The sequence below is a fragment of the Aquarana catesbeiana genome, linkage group LG03, assembly GCF_042186555.1.
Source record: "Aquarana catesbeiana isolate 2022-GZ linkage group LG03, ASM4218655v1, whole genome shotgun sequence".
Classification (NCBI taxonomy): domain Eukaryota; kingdom Metazoa; phylum Chordata; class Amphibia; order Anura; family Ranidae; genus Aquarana; species Aquarana catesbeiana.
Genome location: NC_133326.1, coordinates 236,666,571 through 236,675,712, shown reverse-complemented (window position 1 = coordinate 236,675,712; position 9,142 = coordinate 236,666,571).

Sequence of the window (9,142 nt, the reverse complement as noted above, 5' to 3'; positions counted from 1 at the left end):
AAAATCTGCACCTGAGGTCAGGAATCTATGCGTTGACACATATAAATGCATATGTGCACATATGCTTATACATGCAATTTAAATCTTAGATTGCAAAAAAAGAAGAAGAGTATAAACGCATGCCCAGGTTTACACACCTGTTTGTATGTAAGCGCATGCACTTTACTTACATATTTCCTGCCAGCAAGATTCCGCGTTTATTATCAGTCATTTTTTTACTGCCATGTGCATGAAGCCTGGAATGCCCGGGTTGCTAACTGTCACATTTGTTTGTGTCCTCAACTAAACTGTCAAACCATGAAATGGCTGGTGTCATAACTGATCACATGTGCAGCTGCATGGCAGTTGCAGATCGAACAGCAGCAGCTTCCTTGGCTGTAAAAGATAGGAGGCTTTCATTCCACTTTAAGGCTGTCCACAGATCAGCATCTACAAATTTAGCAGTGCCTAAAAATGGAGAGCAACTGAGCATGTGCAGAGCAGTGTGAGATGGCGTATTACTGGATTTTAAACAGTCTAGACACTTATATTTAATGTTTTACATTAAACTATTGGATACGACCACAACATACAGGGTTATACATGGTAATATTGACATATAATCACACACATAGGTTGGACTTGATGGACTTATGTCTTTTTTCAACCTCACCTACTATGTATCTACTACTATGTAACTATGTAACATAGCTATACCTGAAAAAAGGGCCAACTTGATCTAGCAGGACTTAATTTTCTGACTAAAGTTCCACTTTTAGACCCCTTTCACACTGATTTGCGGGCGGTTTTAACCCCTTTTTGGCCGCTAGCGGGGGTTAAAACCGTCCTGCTGAACGTCCAGTAGCGACACGGGGTGACGTCAGCGCGTCGCTTCGCCGCCCGTGCCCCTGGACGACGTGACCTATCACGAAACGCTGCGTAGGGCGAAGTGACGCGCTGACGTCACCCGGTGTCACTACTGATCGTTCAGCAGGACGGGTTGGTCTGTGTGCTACCGGCCGGCGCACCAGACAAACAAGGCTTGCTAATTCGTTTTTCTATGTAAGTGTTTTACTTTTTTACCCTCATTAAATTGAAGATTTTACACTATGGAGCATCTATCTCTTTTTCTGCCATGTACATCCACCTTTTTGATCCCATTATGGTACGAGGAGAGTTTTTGAATATTCAGAGCCCCTAAAGAGCTTTGGAGATCGCTGTATCATCTCTAATCCAGGTTTATAGCTCATCCATCTGACGTGCCCTGCAAGGATTCCTTTTACACAGGCTTCCCTTGACCCTCTGTAGTGGGGGGTCGTGGGCTTCTGCTAAGCAGCTACCCCTTACTCACTAAAGACACTATTTAGTACTGGACTTATTTAAGGGGGATAATGTTTTGGCCTCTCTGGTATCATTTCTTTGTGGTCAATTACTATGAACTTTCTATTGATTATACTGTCATTGTTACGTTAGCGTGACATTTTTACACTATTAGGTGGGATATCTTATATTCGGTTCTTTAAATTTGCACACTGTTGTTCACTTTTATTAATCTTGGTATTGGTCGTTCATCAGATTGGTCAGTGTATGATCATACCATTTATCAATTATTTTGTTTTATAGCGCGATTCTAGGTTTTCCAATGTGTATTCTGCTACATATTATTGGTGAAAAAAAAAATCATAAAAAGCGTATATTAATTGGTTTACGCAAACATTATAGCATCTACAAACTATGATATATAGTGGAATTTGTTTTCTTTTTTATAATACTAATGGCGGCAATCAGTGACTTATGGTAGGACTGTGATATTGCGGTGGCCAATCTGACACTAACTGACACTTTGTGGGAACCAGTGACACTAATACAGTGATCAGTGCTAAAAATATGCACTGTCACTGTACTAATGATACTGGCTGGGAAGGGGTTAAACATCTAGGGTGCTCAAAGGGTTAAATGCATTCCCAGCCAATGTTCATGTGTGTACTGTAAGGTGCTTTTACTAAGGGATGAAACTGTTTTTATTAAATGTAACTGTTTTATTTTGTTCCCCGCTTCGCAGGGAAACAAAAACCGCCGCATCCCCACTGACAGGACAGAGCTCTGCATTGTTTACATGTGCAGGGCTCTGTCCTGTCTTCTACCTTGTCGATCAGCGGGTGTCAATGGACGACCATTGGCTGGCACCCGATGATCGGTTTGTGCTGTGTCTAATCACAGCACAGCTGCCGCACCCAAAAGTGCCAGATCACATACTAGCTACGTGATGCGGCACAGAAGAGCCACTTTGCTGCCATATAACGGTGTTATGTGGTCAACAAGTGGTTAAAGTCTAACTAAAGGCAACACTTTTTCCTGGTGCCTCCATGGCGGTATACCTGTGACAAGCTCCGCCTTGGCTCCTCCCTCAGGACCAGTGAATATTATAAAAGAATAGGATTAGTGCACTCCCAGCATTCTCCTTTTTTCCCTTATGGTCAGTGAATGGTGGTCGAACGTCCCTTACCTCTGCAGTCGTTAGCTTCCAGCTGGGTTCAAGCCTCTCCCACGGTGCAGTCCCTATTCTTGGGCAGCTAAATGTGCTGATAAGATAGGGAGTCCCTTCTGTGGGCCTTTTGGGACAGCAGTTGTCTCTTAACTAAGAGCTCCTATGTGCATTATATACTGGCATTTGCTCAAGCCTGCAGCAGAGAAAGGAGCTATATCTATTTTTCACTTATCCTTATCCTTCCATTTCTCCCTCCTATCATCTATTCTCTTTCACTTTCCTTTCCTTGCGTTCCTCTCTCTCTTTTTCACTTTCCTTTTCTCCCCCCCCCCCCCCCCCACCAGCTTCCCCTCCTTGTGATATTGTACCTTCATACCTGGTTACTATAGTGGGCGGCGTGCACCTTGCATCGGCTTTTCTGAGTCCTTCAGTGTCTTCCTGCCTGTTCTGCGCATGCGTGGACGTCAGGAGCAAGCTCGGTGAGTCGGGCTGAGTCGGCTGGGCCGCATAGGTCGTAGTGCCGCCAGTTCCACTTGCGCGGTTTGGCCTGAGGTTGTGGCGGTCATCTTGAATAGGGGCAAATTTGACATTTTTTGCCCTTGTTTGTCAAAATCATTTTTTTAGAGGGTTGTATCTTCCACATGCCCTCTCCATTTTTTATTACTGGGGGCTTTCAGCATGGTATCCTGTTGTCATCTGAGGAGGTTGCCTATGCGTGGAGCTCCTGGAGGGAACCCTGTTTTTTGCCAACGGAAAATGTGATTTCGTTGTGTTTTTTTTTTTTTTTTACCCAGGACTCCTTGCTCCAGCTGGAATACCAGTCGCTAAGGCTACTTTCAAACTGGGATGTTGGGGGTGTTGGCGGTAAAGCGCTGCTATTTTTAGTGGCATTTTACTGTCGTTTTTCGGCCTCTAGCGGGGAGCTTTTAACCCCTGCTAAGGACATAAAAAGGGTTAAAAGCGTCGCTGCAGTGGCGCTACGCCGGCACTTCTGCGGCACTGCCCATTGATTTCAATGGCCATGGGCGCTGTAAGAGCGGAGTATACACTGCTCCTACAGCGCCTCAAAGATGCGGCTTGCAGGACTTTTTTTGGTGTCCTGCCAGCTCACTACTCCAGTGTGAAAGCACTCGGGCTTTCACACTGAAGTGAGAGGAGAGGCTCTCCACAGGAGCTATTTTTAGCGCTATAGCACCTTTAAAGCGCACAGTGTGAAAGCAGCCTTACTCCTTTATCTTTCTCTAGCTGCTTTTTCTGTCTGCTGCCTAAAACAAGCAGTACCCCACCTGAACAAGACCCTCTCTAACATTTAAGGTAGGGACCGTCGTCCAGGTGAGTGAAAAAAAAGAGAGCACTTATGCCGGTATGTTTATGTATTTCAGCCTTGTTCGCCAGAAGAAGTCTAAGCGGACATCAAGGCGTCATAAACAAACCTATGAAGGCCCCAACCAGGGCACACCATCCAGATCAGGATACCATGCTAGCAGGAAGGGTTCATCCGTGAAAAGACATAGTTCTTCACATCAACAACTCATAAAATCACTAAATGCCGAGCATGCGGGGTCATCCCATTACCTGCCAATTGGTCTGCAAAAGCTGTTTTAGAGTCAATGCAGCAGACAGTCAGAGGGTTAACAGGTAAGCTGTCCTACACAAAAGATGGGCAGGGGTTACATAACAGAATGAGCAACAGCAGTACCATTGCAGCAATTAGCTCAACCTCCTCCAGAGAAGTTAACTCTGTGTTTAACCTTGTTTTTCCAGAAGCAAAAATTGGGTTCAGACGCAAAAGTTTTCCACGTTTCAGATGCCAAACACAGCTAAACACCAGTACCGCGTTTAGCCGCGTTTGCGTTTATAAGTGTTTTTAAAGGAACCCTATTTTTTGGACCAGAAAACACAGAAATATGATGGTAAACTGCAGCAGAGAATGACATTTTGGGACCCGACTTTGGGGCCCCATGTCTCGAGGCCACTTGGTGCTAGGAACCCCAAATTTGGTGTGCAAACCCAGTGGAAATGGCACTACAACATATCCAAAGCTGTGGTTCCTAGAACCAAGTGGCCCCGAGATATGGGGCCCCAAAATCTGGTCACAAAATGTCACTCTGCTGCAGAAAAGTGCTTGAAATTTTGCGACCCGAATTTGGGGCCCCATATCTTGGGGCCACTTGGTGCTAGGAACCCCAAGTGGTGTGTGCTAACCCCAAATTTGGGGTTCCTAGCACCAAGTGACCCCGGGATAGGGGGCCCCAAAGTCGGGTCGCAAAATGTCAAGCACTTTTCTGCAGCAGAGAATGACATTTTGTGACCCGACTTCATATCTCAGGGCCACTTGGTGCTAGGAACCCTAAATTTTGATATGCTGTAGTGCTAGTTCAACTGTGCTAGCACACCAATTTGGGGTTCCTAGCACTAAGTGGCCCCGAGATACGGGGGGCCCAAAGTTGGGTCGCAAAATGTCATTCTCTGCTCTGCAGACGCTTCTAGACGCAAACGCGGTAAAACGCGGCTAAACGCGGCATGCAAAAGCATCAAAACAGGCGTTTCTAAGCGCTGGTTTCAGCTTTTAAAAACATGTTTTCAGCAGAGTTTGCTCCGGCGTCTCGTGTGCATGAGGCCATACTACAACCATTACAGAAGTATCTAAGATTTTCAGCCGAACAGGTCCATCTACAATTCCAGAGTCTCCCCTTTGGACCCTGCACTTCCCTCAGAGCCCTCACGAGGGCTCAGATCACTATTCAAGTCTCTTTACAAGAACTGGGTCTCAGTTCCTATCACTAACGAGACAATAGCCTCCTTTTATCAAAAGATCCAGCCCAGCTAGTGGAACACAGGTGGATGCTGTGGCCTACACTATCAGGATACGTTTGGATGGTAAATTATCAAACTAGTCATCTTTTCTCCAATCTAGGCACCTTAATCAACACTGCAAAAGGGACGGTGTCCCTGCCATCTCAGAAAGTGTGGGCGATCATTCAGAAAGTAAGGAGAGTGAGAACATGGTCCTACATAACAGCCTCAAGCTAACTCAACTTAATAGGGATTTTTGTCTATTTGTATCCAGATGGTCCCATGGATACCTCAGGCACCTTTTATCTATAATTCCTGAAGCAATGGAGCAAACCGTCTATCCCAGTCCATATATCAAACAAGTTTGATGCACAGGGGGAGATACCTGTAAAGCCACATCCATTAAGGCATGTCTTCTGGACCACAGTTACCACAGACGCCAATGCAATAGGCTAGGAGGCACATTGCAACCAGATGTTGGTTCAAGAGAGATGGGTGTTCAATGCGGCAGACATCATCGCAAATATCCTGGAAATCCAGGCGGCTTATCAACAGCATTTGCTCTCTCAGCTCAAGGACAAATCAGTTCTGATTCGGATAGACAACAGAGTTGCAATACCATACATACACCACCAAGGCAGAACCCACAACAGTTCCTTAATAAGGGAAGTGGAACCCATCTTCATTTGGGCAGAGGGGAATCTGAAGGACCTAGTAGTCTATCTTCCAGCCCACTTAAACACAAACATCAATCACCTATCCCAAGGATTCCTGGATCCCAACAAATGGACCTTACAACCAAAGTTATTCAGTTGGATTGTGGGCCAGTGGACCTTTCCTGAACTGCAACCTTTTGCTACAGCAAGCAATACTAAGCTGCGGAGGTTTGTTTTACATCTACCTCACCCCTGGGCAGAAGCAATAGATGCCCTGTCAAGTCCTTGGGCATGCAATCTAATTTAGGCCTCCTCCGGCCTCCTCCGGCCTCCTACCTCAAATTGTCTCAAGGCTTGCAATGTCAACAATAACAGTGATAACAGTCCTGCAGGTAGACCCATGATTTCCTAGGGCAATATATCTTAGTGTCCAGCCTCCGGTAAATATTCCTCTGATACCCTTTCTTCTGGCTCGAGGCATCACACCCATCAGAATCCTCAGAGTGAACCTTCACATTAGAATATTAAAACACAGAGGCTTTAATCATTAGGATGTTCCTCCAGAATTGTTTCAACTCTGCTCAAAGCCCAGGAGCCTTCAACAAAAAATACATATGACAAGGTTTGGAATAAGTTTATATCTTTCGCTAAGGGCAAAACTTCAATCCTGATGTACCCTCTTGCTCCCAACGCCTTGACTTCCTGCAAACAGACCTGATTTAGGATTAGGATTAAGCAATTAATAAAAGGTACAGCTGGTGGCAATCTATGCTGTGACCACAAGAGATGGGCTGAAGATCCTTTAATAATAAAATTCTTTAAGACAGTCAAGAAGATAAGCCCACCCATTAAAACAAATCTTTCCCACTTGGGATCTCTCTATCGCTCTGGAGCCCTTATCCAAACAGCCTTTTGCCCCATCTGATTCAGCATCCTTGTGGAATCTCACTTGGAAACTGTTTTTCTTTGTGGCGATGGCATTGGGCTGGGGAGTATCAGAACTTCAGGCTCTGGCATCAGAAGACAATAACAATATTTTCTATACTCGGATAGAGTGGAACTTAGAACGGCACATGGATTCATCCCTAAGTTCTCCTTTTCCTCTACTATCTCCAAGCCTTGGGCCCTGCCAATCTTTTCAGATCCAATTTCGACCTTCTTCACGAAGACGATATTACTTCAGTACTAAGACACTATCTTCAAGCCACAACTCTCTTCAGACTTTCATCTAACCTATTTGTAATACCCCCCAGAAAAAAAAAAAAAAAACAGGGGCAAAGAAGCATCATCTGGGACAGAAGTCTCCAGAATGTGGCCCTCCGGCCATTCCTGAACTGCAGTATCCATTCATGCCTAGTCATGTCTGTGAATATCAGAGCTTTAAAATACCTCATGGGATATGTGGTTCTGTGGCAGCTGGGAAGGCATAGTTTGTAGATCCCTGCTCTAGTACAATAGTTTCATGGATAATTAAAATTGGTTAAGACGGTGTACAGGGCTAGGGGTCTAGAACCCCCTCTTCAGTTGGGCTGTATGCCACCCGGTTGTTTGCTGCTTCTTGGACAGCCAGAGCAGATGTATCCATCAAAATGATCTAAAGGATAGCATCATGGTCATCCCAACATGTGTTTACGAGACGTTAGAGTAGACTCGACAGCTTTCTCATCTGTACAAAATGGCAGACAGGCTATCAGGCCGGCATTTGCCTATTTTAAATCCTTTTTCGAATAAATCTTTTACTATGCATCATCAGAAAACAGAAAATTGTTTCATTCTTACCATAATTTCTTTTCCTGGTGCCTATCCATGGCAGCATACAATCCCACCCTCGGTATGCTATATTACATAGAATGCTGGGAGTGCACTAATCCTTTTCTTTTATAATATTCACTGGTCCTGAGGGAGGAGCCAAGGCAAAGCTTGTCACAGGTATGCTGCCACGGGGAGGCACCAGGAAAAGAAAATTACAGTAAGTATGAAACAATTTTCTGTTTTTTTAAAGTTTTGAATAGACTGGAGAGCATGGCAGGTTTTTATTGCTGTTTGTGCCCCCGTTAGGGAGATTCACCCTCTCTATTTGCCATGTTTACCGTTATCAGGAGTGTGAATGTGAAAGTAAATCGCAAATTTTAGGTTGTCACCAGAACAGGAATAGAGGGGAAAATCTTGTTCTTGAGCCTGGTGACAACCAGGAATTCCCTCACTTTGGATTCATTGCTTCTCATTTCCTGTTTTTGCTATGAAACAGAAAGTTAAAGTATGGCAAAAAAAAAATACTTATAGAGGTTATAACCCTCCTTTACTAAAAATCGTGTTTTCATCTACACCTTTAGCATCTATTACTTACTTGATGGATGTCACACAATGTGCAGGCTGCTTGTTTGTGTAGCAATTTCCAGAGCAGGGTTGCCCTGTCATCTTCCTGCTACTGAACTTCTTGCACTGTGGGGGTTAACATCTTCAGGGCTCCAGGCTCAGCTGCACTAAAGATCTGATAGGGTCACTCCCTTCCTCCTTCCCCTTCCATTAAGGAAAGCTCTGTCATTGATTACACTGCCTGCAACATGATCTGTGGATGAGTCTGATCAGTCACAGGATTCTCTCCTCCATTCACAGATCGTGTTCTAGGCGGTGTAATCAGTAAAATACATTTTCTCAATGGAGGAGGGGGAAGGAGGGAATGTTTCCCCGTTAGTTCATGCAGCACTGCGATTGGCTACACAGTGCTGGCTTCATCAGGCGCCCATCCTACGAGCTGCTGATTGCCAATACCTAGCAACAGCTCGGTCACAGTTTTGGAGGTGCCATTAGAGCACCCCCCAGAATAACACAGTAATGCACACATATATATATATATAATGTGTGTATGTGTAGCGCAGGGGTTTTTGCCACTTAAGTTACTACGTAAATGATGTGATATTCTTTAAGTGAAAGTTTGGGGCTCCCTCTAGTGTCCTTTCTATTTAATGCCGTTAAGACTTTTTTTGGTTTCATTAACCACTTAAGAACCGGACCATTATGCTGCCTAAGGACCAGAGGACTTTTTCCAATTTGGCACTGCGTCGCTTTAACTGCTAATTGCGCGGTCATGCAATGCTGTACCCAAACGAAATTTGCGTCCTTTTCTTCCCACAAATAGAGCTTTCTTTTGATGGTATTTGATCACCTCTGCCGTTTTTATTTTTTGCGCTATAAAAGGAAAAAGACCGAAAATTTTGAAAAA